This window comes from Ochlerotatus camptorhynchus, unplaced genomic scaffold (genome assembly GCF_037179485.1).
Source record: "Ochlerotatus camptorhynchus isolate MF236.1 unplaced genomic scaffold, CSIRO-AGI_Acam_v1.1 ptg000182l, whole genome shotgun sequence".
In the NCBI taxonomy this organism is placed as follows: Eukaryota; Metazoa; Arthropoda; class Insecta; order Diptera; family Culicidae; genus Ochlerotatus; species Ochlerotatus camptorhynchus.
Genome location: NW_027040672.1, coordinates 2,591,514 through 2,603,963, shown reverse-complemented (window position 1 = coordinate 2,603,963; position 12,450 = coordinate 2,591,514). Strand labels below are relative to the sequence as shown.

Sequence of the window (12,450 nt, the reverse complement as noted above, 5' to 3'; positions counted from 1 at the left end):
GAAAACACCTGAATAATCTATCAAATATTTACAAGAGAAATTTTCCCTTACGTACTCACACATAATATTTTTTGGAAAATATTCGTGGTGTTCAAAAGTGAACTCATGTGTTTGCTAGGTATAAAAACAACTTCAAGTTCTTTCATGTTTAGCTTTAAACAGTAATTAATAGTTTTTCTTTTATTTCTAGGGCTGGAAACGATAACTTGCCTTGTCATAAAAGATAAATGCATTTGGATCTTGCACATTTTATACCCTTCATACAAACAAGGGTATGTATAAGTATAAGGGTACTTTTGATCTAAGGCCCGGAGGGCTAAATGTCAATCGAATCAGTTCGACGAGATCGGAACATGTATGTATGTATGTATGTATGTATGTATGTATGTATGTGTGTGTTAAAATTTTGCATCACAAGCTTCAGATGATTTGGTGTACTGGTTTTGGAGATACGGTCGGAACTTATTCCGGTGAGTACGTGTCATGAGACTAGAAGGAACCTGAAACATGCCATTGTGGATTGAAAACAAGCTAGGTATAAAAATAACTTCAAGTTTTTTCATTTCAGCGTTAAACAGTAGTTAATAGTTTTCCCTTTATTTCAGAGCTGAAAATGATGCTATGTATTAAAAGATAAATGCATTCGAGCATTGCACATTGTATACCCTTCTTACAAACAAGGGTATCTATACCAACATTTGATTCGAAGCCCGGAGGGTCAAGTGTAAATCGACTCAGTTCGAACAGATCGGAATATGTATGTACGTTAGACTGATGCATAATTTGCTCCCCAGTGCTTATATCAAATCGGGTCCCAATTAGCCTCCCAAAATTTGAATTTGTTTGCTAAAAAACTGACTGCACAAACCATTTGAAGTTTGTATGGGTATTATTATGGGAAATCCAAACTTTATGTTCTTATAGGAAATTTTCTGAGCTATAGATTTGCTGATGTTCAGTCAAGCGGCAAATGAAATACCGTTCCGATTCCAATTTCGGACGATTCAAATTTCGGACACTTTCATTTTTAATTAAATATTACATCCAGTTAGAAACAAAGTAATAATGTTAGATGATCGTGGAGGGCACTAGTCAAAAAAATTTAAAATTTACAAGACATGTGGATCATATTCGACCGAGATAATCAACTTTTAAAAGTGTCCGAAATTCGAGTTTAAGTGTCCGAAATTTGAATCGGCACGGTAGTTATTAACTCTAGATAAACATTTCAAAAGCTCCTATCTGCATTAATCGATTCTCTTCATCTACTTTCTCTTTCGTTAATAACTCAGCTGCAAAACCTTTCCCTGTTGTATTTGAGGATTTAGACGCTCGATAAGAGCCTCCTTTATCAAACTATGTGGTAAAAACAGCTCAAATTTAGTTTGTATAGCAGTGGTTATCACAAGAGAAAGTAGATGAAGAGAATCGATCAAAGAATCGATGACATGATCAAGCAGCTGCTTTTGAGCAACACTGCATTGTGCAGTTTGACATAGTAGTCATGATTTTTGTGCTCTATTTCATACGCCTGAAAAACCGAGGGGGACGACTCTATCTACGATGCAAAAAAGATTGTGTTTTGCTGTGGCTAGCTGCGCGCACGCTGAGTAGATAGAAAGAAGATTGATGACGATTCTGAAGATTTCCTGCAAAAAGATGATGAGTGATGCAAGTAGATGCGACAAATGAAAGAAGATTTTTCGAAGATTGATTCGCTAGTGTGAGATTTGTGGAGCATCTAAACTTGAGATTTAGATGTGTCGCCCCCCTCGTGAAAAACCAATGTTGCCTACTGAGCAATTCGACAGTGAGCATTCATAAGGGCGAATACGCGATGATCGATTCTCTTCATCGATTTTCTCTTTGCATTGCTACAGCTAGGCGAAACAATTTTCTAGAATTTGTTCAATGCAGAGTAGTAACAGGTTGTATTGGCTATCAAAAGCAACAGCAAACGCATCGAGAAACGTTAAATCTAGCGAGTTATTAACAAAAGAGAAAATCGACGAAGAGAATCGATCATCGCGTATAGGCCCTTATGCATGCTCACTGTCGAATTGATTTAGCATGATCATTAGACATCATCAGCATCTTAAACCAATAACAACTTTTGTTCCATAAATTTAATCGAAAAATGGTCTTGAGCAAAGTTGTAGCTGAGAAAATTTCACGCGATAACATTATATGGTGTAACAATAAAGATATGAACAAAAAGTTTTCTTTTCCCACACACCAAAAAAATCTGAATGTTACTGGCGATGTAAACATCCATGCATGGAAACATTCATACATGTAAACTTCCTTTTCACGTAAATTAGCAACTTGCAAGAAATGTTGCAAACAAAAGTGGACAGTTGCATACAATATATGGGATATTGCATGACATGTCTCATAAATTTACACGATCTATAATCTAAATTTGTATGATATATGACGCTCCATTTATGTGCATCATAGTAACGGAAATTTACACTACTTTTTTTTAGCTGTGCATAGTAATGCCCATACAAACTTCAAATGATTTCTGCACAGTTAGTTTCATACCAAGCAAGTCAAGTTTTGGGAGGTTATTTAGAACCCGGTTTGGAACAGGTTAAGCACTGGGAAGCAAACCGTTCATTTTTTTTTCAGGTCAATGCGGTTCGTGTAAATAGTTATAATTTCTTCGCCATGTTCTTGAACATTTATCAATCGAATAAACATTGTTTATACTGTCTTTTTTTAGTGAAGGAAAGCCCATTCGAATGAAGCTCCTTTCAAGCCTCTTCTTCGATAGGCATAACACCTTCAATCTTTTAGAACGAAGTTTACAATAGTTGCACTTTCCAGTGAGCTGGATCGCTCTATGAAGGAAGTGCGACGGTAGCTTATAATCTAATTCAATACTTATAATCTATTGCAATGCACAAACAGAGGCAGTGATGTATGCGTAGAAATATAGATGAAACAAGCTATGTCTAATACTGGTGACGACGATGAAGACGTAGGTGATGCAAGCACTGGAAGTATTGATTAACTTCATTGAGGCTTCGGCCCGACATATACCAATATTCGTTTCCTGATAAAGAACTAGCATTTCTTCCGGACCATGTAGCGAGATTAGGAGCTGGAGGGCATGGATCCTAAATCATGAGGAGCTCTTGGAATGCTGAAGACTGCAGCCGGGACTCGAATATTGCACAAGCTATTCAATGATGGTAACAGCGATGAGAGCGTAGATGGTGCGAACTCTTGCAGTTAGTTTTAGAACTGGATGGCATGGAACCAGCAACCATATGAAGTGGTTGTAATGATGAACAGTGCGACCAGGACTCGAGAAAAGTGGATGTTCATTAGAGACGCAGTATCTCTGGCTTCGACCAGACATATACCAATATTCGTTACATGATACAATAACTGGCATTTCTACCAGACCTTGTAGCTAGTTTTGAAACCGGAGAGCATGGACCCAGAACCACACAGCTAAAAAAAAGGAGTGTAAATTTCTGTTACTATGATGCACATAAATGGAGCGTCATATATCATACAAGTTTAGATTATAGATCGTGTAAATTTATGAGACATGTCATGCAATATTCCATATATTGTATGCAACTGTCCACTTTTGTTTGCAACATTTCTTACAGGCTGCTAGTTTACGTGAAAAGGAAGTTTACATGTAGGAATGTTTGCAGGCATGGATGTTTACATCGCCAGTAAAATTCAGAATTTTTTGGTGTGCAGAGCCGTACAAAAAAAAACAATGAGTGCAGCCGGAACCCGAATGCTGGACAATCTGTGGCTGAGGCCGTGAATATTGCGAATTATTGCAGCTCGTTTGAAGCCGGAGAGCATGGATCGAGAACTATGTGGAGCGGTTGAATGTTGACCAGTTTAACCGGAACCGAAGTGGAACATTGGATTCGTGAATAACATGTTCATTTCAGTGAACCGTGACGAAATTTGTCGAGGGAAGTCATTCCCCTTAAGTACTCATCCCCTAGGTAAAAATGTCAAGATCACAGGTATAAAAATTAAACTACAACGTGCAGAATCAGAACAAGGTTATATCACGCGCCCAGAACCCAGTTGTCAGGATACTCTAAATGGTCAGAATCTGACTTGATGATGATCACAGCACATGATAATCATAGAACCAGATAACTACGATTATATTTTGCATCCAGGACAACATTGTTCCACACGGATGCATTCCAAGGAAGTAAACAGAGTTTAACTTGAACAAACCCCATCAATCATATGAAAACTTTTAAAAATATATGCGGACAGGGCCACATTGGCCACACCCGGATATGGTCGAGGTACTTCTAAGGAAGGTACCTGAAACTGTAGATATAAAGTCACATCAAATCACATAAAGGTTCAATAAATCGACCATTGCTGGTTTGCAGACCAGGAGAATATTGGTTATTATTTTATCCAAAGATCAATTGCAATACATCTATCAATCATGTAAAATTTACAGAAAAATATTTGGAGTCTTGGATTGTTGTCCATGGGGATAACGCCTAAAGGTATGCAACGCTTCATATAATACAGCTGCTGCGAATATTCTATTTAGATTATTAACCGGTTCAATATAAGCAATAAAATAACTGATACCTACCAAAAAGTTACGTTTAATCAACTAACAGAATCATTGCATAATTATTATTGGTGAAAAAATCATTTCAAGATGCATTCAGGCATATTGTATGGGTGAGCAATAATTAGAAAAATTGTGCAATATTTCATTTCATTTTCATTTTCATTTTGCAGCGTTTGGTGGGGCAATGGGAGCGCAAGTCAATCCAAAGCCGAGGATAAAGGAAAGGTAATGGCTGAATAGTCTATGCGGACCACATGAACGCCATGGGAAAGGATTGGTGGGGGGCAGGCATGGAAAATCATTTGCATTCATTTCGTGCATTCATTTACATTCATTTGCCTCTAACTTTTTTCATCAACAGCATTCCGCAAATTGATGTATGGAGCTTTTGTAGGTTTTGTTATTAGCTACAACTTTTTTGAAGAACTCAAATCCGTATCTCTTATGCCTGACGAACCAGAGTAAACAGAATCCACTACTGTTTTTCAGTGAATGTATTTTACATTCACTGAAAAACAGTAACGAGTTCTGCCCGCTCTAACTCGTGATGCATAAAAGATAGAGATTTGAGTTTTGGGCAAAAGTTTTAGCTAATAACAAAACCTACTAAAGCTCCATACATCATTTTGCGGAATGCTGTTGATGAAAAAAGTTAGAGGTAAATGAATGTAAATGAATGCATGAAATGAATGTGAATGATTTTCCATGCCTGGTGGGGGGTTTTGAGGAAATGACACATAGTACTAGATTTGTGCAGCAAAATGAAAAGAAACCGAAAAAACATCTCCCACCCATTCATCCTTTCACATTTATACCAAATTGATATTTTAAAGCAACCATCAAAAATAAAAAGACAATATATGAAAAGGCTAGTTGCCTCCCTAAGCGGACCCACCGCATCCTAACTGTTTTGTTAATCTACTTAATGTTATTAGACTGCCTAAATTTTCTTGTGATATGATATCTCATTAGCCTAATTTGATAAATAATTGAAATCTCTAATCTACCTAATCAATTATAACCCATGCTTTATTAATGACCTGCACTTGTGTATGTAATCTAAAATTTAATATGTATCAAGTTGTTTTTGCCTTTGACCTATATTTATTATATATTAGTTCGTCCCAGGTGACACCTTCAAGTGACTAAAATGCTTCACTTTGAAGATAATTTCCTAGCTGATTTTTAAATTATATAGGGTATATGCTCCAACTACACTCACAAGTTTCCACTATGCCGTCCCACAAAATTACGTATGAATATGTCACAATAGAAGCACGCCACAGTGGAAATCCCGAGCCATAGTTCAAACATTTATCCCAAATCAAAATAAAGCACATATAAGACTAGTTACAATACCATGTAGAAAAATGGCGTTTAACATTGTTCCCTGAGTAATGCTTCAATGAAAACAACAATTAAAGTTTGTCACGCTAGTAGAAGGAGCACTGTTGGGCACTTTTTTGAAATATTTCAATAGTATAATTCCCGTGCAAACCCAAATAAATATATCTGTGTAAAAATAAATAAAAAAAAGAGTGATTTGCGGCAAAACCCGCCAGTATCGCACCCAACGTCAGTGGCTATACGTAAGCGTACTACGACGCCGCTCTCAATCAAAGGAGTAACAAGTGTGATACTATCACTGCTAGACTAGATCTTTGGTTCTCTCATGCAGTGGTTTATCAGAGAGGGGAAGCTTAGTAATCCCCATTGCCTGCCCATGGCGCCATTATATCGCGGCATAAGCCAGCAACGCCGGCCATAAACCTACCGTCTCCAACAATCCACTATAAAGCATGAAATTAAGCCCGCCCACCAACAGCAAGGTGCAAAAACTAGCCAAGGGGAGGGAATTAGAAAAAAGTGAGCAATATTATAGAATTTCAAAGGAAAAGTTCTATTATACAGTATAATATTACCAATATAAATTGTTGATGAGTGATGGATGGAAATGCTCATGAATTACATTCAGAGGTTTATTCAGCAATTCCTACTTCAAAAACGTTTTCAATCACGTAAAAACGCGAAGTAACAGGAAGCACGTGCAAATTATTATTATTATTATTTAGCTTTATTTAGGAGGCTTTCAGCCTTAGGCTGGTTCGCCTCCACGTGCAAATTACCCAACTATAACTAAAAGACTTTTTTTATAATGTCATAAAACATCAGCTCTTTTCGTTTTTGATTTTAATTTTTAACATCATTTCAGGATGCCGTATCGAATAATATGGTTTGTTTGCGTGCTATTCTCTTATGAATTTTACGTGTGGACCTAAGACAAGACACGACATCTGGCTTCTTTTTATTCTTCTTCGATGTGTCTTCATTCGCTTATGCAGTCCCTGTTGAACATTATCCGCGTTGAATCAATACAAACAGTTCTGACAGTAGTTTTGTACACATTTAAAAACAAAAAAAAAACAATGATAAACTTGACAATCAATCAATCAGCGGTGTAAAGGTGGAAACACAGACAAACAAACATAACACTCGCAAGTTGTTCATCGAACAAGCATTTAACGATCAATTCAAAAGTATCGTAGTTGGTAGTACCGCCACCTGTGGCGCGCATAGTCAATTCCCTTGCGTTTGACGTTTACATACTACATACAGCGTAGTGCCCACCACAGTGTACTCAACAGATGGCGGTAATGATTTAGCGACGATGTTTTACATTGAGAAATATTCAATGTGTTATGTCTGTTTGTCTGTGGTGTAAACATATGTTTTCGGTCATCGAATATTTTCAACTATGAAAGCTATGAAATATAGTTGATTTTTGTTTCATCTAATTTTAGCCACCTATTTTTTTTTTTGCTGACACACAACGTCAAAACAAGCAAGGGGTCGAAGAAATATTATGTTCCAATTCAAGTAGCAGGAAGTTTTCTGTTTTTCGTTTTTCATTGGAGTAGGAAACAGCCCATCATAATAAACTTTGTATGGTTATTTTGCTTCAGGGTATCGTCCATTCCATTTGTGGAATATTTCAATCACTCCCATAATAGGCATAACAGACTTTCTGATCTTAGTTACTCTTCCTGTGGCTTGACCGGCACTGGTTCCTCACTCAGGGCAGCGCAATGAGCCCATATATTGCCAGTCAAGTTGTACACCAGAAAAACCCACTCGCGACATTCAATTTTACCGAAGACAACAAATCAATAAGACTGGCAACTCTTCTATTTTCTTATACGAACGCTACATAGAAACAAAATCCATTGGCAACCCAAGTAACCAAAAGTTCTGATAAAAGGCTATTTGTGGCTTAAGCAGCTTAGTTGGTGATGGTCTTTAGAATTCTAAGCAGCCTCATTTTTAAGTCGTTATAAGAACTTGAAACTTCCGGTATCATAAATGAAGAGCATTCTAAGCAGCTTCTGGAGGAACTTGAACGGAACTTTTAGAAAATAAATTAAAAAAGGTTTTTTTCCTCTACACCAATTCTATGTTTAGTTCGCACTTTTATGAAAGTTATTTCTAAAGGCAGGTATTAATGTGTATTGATTAATCAGCATTAGTAGTAGAATTGGAGCTGTTTGAAGAATTAAACCCAGTCCTTCCGCGTAAGAGCCCCAGCACGAACCACTGTGTCATCTGAAATACACTCCCGGAAATAAATATAAAGACACATAAAAAAGCATGGCGCCTACCAAATATAAGAATCAGAGGAATTTTAAACCATGTATTTTTGGAAGCCACATTATCATGCTACAATATCACCCATAGAAATAACCAATTGCATCATGTACGCAGGGGAAATAAATGGAAATGTGATTTTCTCCTTCGGAAATAAATATAAGGACGCCATACAAAAATGTATGGGAAATTGGTCATTTTCGAAACATTACTAAGCATTTCAACAATTCTTGTAGCACCAAAATAACCAAAGAGTTAGTTAAAGTTATAATTAAACTTAATTTCTGAAACGTTTTAAACAGATCCAATCGCTAGAAGTTATCGAAAATTACAAAAAATCATTGGTTGATCAGCGATGATTAATTAGGTGAAACATACCTTTAGGCGTTTTCCGAGTTAGAATGTGTCTTGAAATGTTCAAACAAATTAAAAGGAAGATGACCTGTGTTTATTTAGTTACACTAAAACTGATATCTAGTAAAAGTGAGGGGGTGACGGGCCTACGCGCTCTTCCCATCTTCCTATTAATTTGTTTGAACGATTTTAAATTGGCTCACCACTTTAGTAGCCTATTGGTCCCAAGCAAACGATTAACGTACCCTATTCTAGTTGAAATTCTATTACTACACTATGTTTGTTTTGATTCGCTATGAAAGTTTGACAGAAAACATCAGGGGTATGTGGATTCATGCAGAACATGCAGGGGTGAGTGAAATAGCTTGGGACTGCTTGGGACCGTTGTTCTGGTACTGAGTGAGCCAAAAATAATAATGATTTTCTTCGGGACCCAGTGGTCTTAGAGTTACCTCTATGGTATTATAGTGCATCATTGTGCGATTACAGCGCACTATGTTCGACACTATGTTTAACGTACATAGGGGAAATGGATCTAAGATTGGGCCCATCGCTAAAAATATGCTATTTATTAATTTTATCTAGATGAACGCGTCATTGGGACGGTACTAATGGATATTTTTGGTCACTATTGAAAATTTAGTCGATTACTGAATTTATTCATTCTATCCTTTATTTAACGTCGGTCTCTGTTCCGCAATCTAGTGCCAATCACCGACGGACATCGATTGCCCTCCATTGACGGCAATCGAATGTGCAGGAAGGCAGCTTCCGCACCGGTGTAGGATATCACACCAACAAGGACGTGACCAGAGATTTTTATACCTCAGAAAAATCCCACCGACCTCGGCTGGGATTGAACCCAGACCCATTGGGGTGAGAAAGCAGTCACGCTTACCACCGGCGCCGGCTATTGCTGAATTTATGTATGGGCCCAAATTAGGGGCATTTAGGCCGACATTACATCCATTTCCCCTACAAGATTAAAAACAATTGTCGCGTGTGGGGTTTTCCGGTTTTCAACAGTACCGATAATACCTGCTTAACAACGTACTTGGGGTATCATCCAGATTACTTGTGGAATAAATTCACCATTCGTGTTATAGTTCGTTTATGGTTTTCGTTTATTAGAATAGTTATAAGATGTGAAATTTGTTGCGTAATGGGAAGCGTGATCGAGAGTAGTGACGAGGATTATGCATGAGACAGCTTAGAAAACAGGCAGGCTTATTGCAGATCGGGTGCGATGTTTTCTTTTTTATTTCTACCTGGTTATAAAGCTCTTTACAGAACTTTCGTCTGCTCTCAACTTAGTGTCCTTGTAGAATTTCCATAATTATTAATTGAGAGCTTTCTATGCCAACACCAATGCATGAGCTGGTATATTGTGTGGCAAGCACAATGATGTTCTATGCACAGGGAAATCGTAAAAAATCCAACCCGAAATATTTTTTCTATCGGATTTCCACTACGCCGGACTCGTCCCCAATTGCATGATTATATCAACAATATATACAATTAATAATAATATTCATCACATTGAAAACCACGGTGGACATACATTTATCTTATAATTACAAAAGCAAAATTAAAATTACAATTATATGCAAATGCAAAATAAAACTTGTCAAATCATCGTCAATCCCCTTATTCTTGGGCGATGTGAATCTAGCCTATCTGAACTATTTAATAAATGGAAAACATAACATGGGTTATGCTCCCCCTAAGCGGGCCCTCCGCATCCTATCTCTGCCTTATCTCAAATACCAAATGCCAATGGTTTGAATTTATCTATATATAAACTGGAAATGAAGTTCAATCAAATAATCCCATACCCCACTCACTTGGCCAGGATTCAGAATCGTCCAGTGGGCAATGCGCTCTACACTCCGAGCTCCCTTTCTTTCAAATTCACCTCAAATTTGATATTTTACCCCTTTGAGTGTTTAACGAAGTCCCTTTAAGACTTCACACAATTTAAAAATTCATCCAGGGTGGGCGTTGGCCAGATTTGGATTTATCAGATATAATCCTAAATAGGACCTAGATTATATAATACTCTAGTAACCTCAAGTCCGTGCTCTGTCACAATGTTTCATGGTGTGAAGAGCTTTGAGTGTGTTGATTTATTTCCTTTAAATTCCGTCTTATCTTTTGACAGATCGCGTATTTCGTCTACTACTTGCAGACTTCATCTGTACTTGGCAATTATAACGGAATTCTAAGGAAATAAACCAACACACTCAAAGCTCTTCACACCATGAACATTGTGGCATGGACTTGAGGTTACTAGAGTATTATATAATCTAGGTCCTATTTAGGATTAAATCTGATAAATCCAAATCTGGCCAACGCCCACCCTGGATGAATTTTCAAATTGTGTGAATTCACTTGCTATCCATCTCCTTAACCGATCACACGTGTAATACCATTCTCGGATTTATTTTGTGTGACGCGCGTGAGTTTTATTGCCCATAGCCATGCGGGCTTTGCGAGAAAACTGTGTCGTTTTGGATACATCCATTCTGTCTAAGCGGCCGTGTATTTCGGAAATCAAACGATTTCTAGAAAGTAAACTGCAACTTGATATGTCATAGGTGAAATATATCCAGTCACACAATGTGAAAAACGTTGTATACCTGGGTATGCAAAGCAACGAAGTAGCAAAAAGGATCGCTTCAGCTCATCACCTGAAGCATTTCATGGAGTGTGAGGGGAAAATGATCTCGATTCCAATTTATGTCGAAAGCAGCACTGTCGACGTACGTTTGCATGATCTCCCAGATGACATGGAGAATGTGGCTATCATCGACCATATGCGCCAGTATGGAGAGGTGATAGCAATTCGCAGTGAGGTTTGGAAGAGTTATTTTCCAGGATTCAGCAATGGAGTGCGTGTTTTAAAAATGAAACAAATTCTTCCCATCCCGTCATTCATCACCGTGGATGGCGAAATTACACTGGTATCATACCCAAACCAAGTGAAAACATGTCGCAATTGTGAGCGCAAATCTCACCCAAAGCAACGTTGCTCCGAGGTGGCGGCAGCAGCAGCAGCAGCAGCAAACGAAGACACTACTCTCAGTAGCAGCACCAACAGCAACTACCTTAACAGCGACACTAGCAACATGAACAAGAACAAGAACAACAACAACAACAAGAACAACAACAACGCTTACAAACTCAAATCAAACGCAGCCAACAGTAAACAGTGGCCCTCTCTCCCGAAATCGATACCAATTGCAGACCAACAGCAAAACAAAACCGAAATGAAACGCCAGCGATCAGTCGACTCGGACACCACAAACAATGAAATAAAAAAATTGAACACAAATGGCTCAAGCGAAAGTGATAGCAGCCTGATCTCTGTGAGTGGTGATATTTGTTCCTATATGCAGCGCCCATATTCGATCCCAAATCTTTCGCACATTGACGATCCTGAAGAACGGTGTGCATTGATCGAGGATAGCAAGAAGAGGATTGATGCCATCTATTTAGAGCAAATAGAAAATAAGAAAAAGAAAAATAATGTATTTTAGCTATGATTCAAGGGCATAGCCAGGTTTCGGCTAGGGAGGGGCGAAAAAAATTCTATGGAAAATTTGGCCGAATGCCATTTCACCGAACGCCATTTCACCGAAAGCCTTTGTTATGCTGGGTTTAGAGGGGCAGTTGACCCCTAATGCCCCCCTCTGGCTACGCCTATGCTATGATTTATTGTATTTTGATAGACCTCGGCTCCGTAAAGTTTCGACTCCGTAAATAAACGAATAGTAAAAACAAAGTAGGGGAAATGGCTCTAATGTTGGCTTATGGATCTAAGATTGGGCCCATCGCTAATATATTAATTTTATCTAGATGTA

General features: G+C 38.0%; 1 protein-coding gene across 1 annotated transcript in view; it reads left to right on the top strand.

Annotated features, from left to right (window-relative positions):
• LOC135702028 (zinc finger protein 724) overlaps positions 1–12,450 on the top strand; it is a 78,132-nt gene that overhangs the window by 46,486 nt on the left and 19,196 nt on the right. The window lies entirely within an intron of this gene.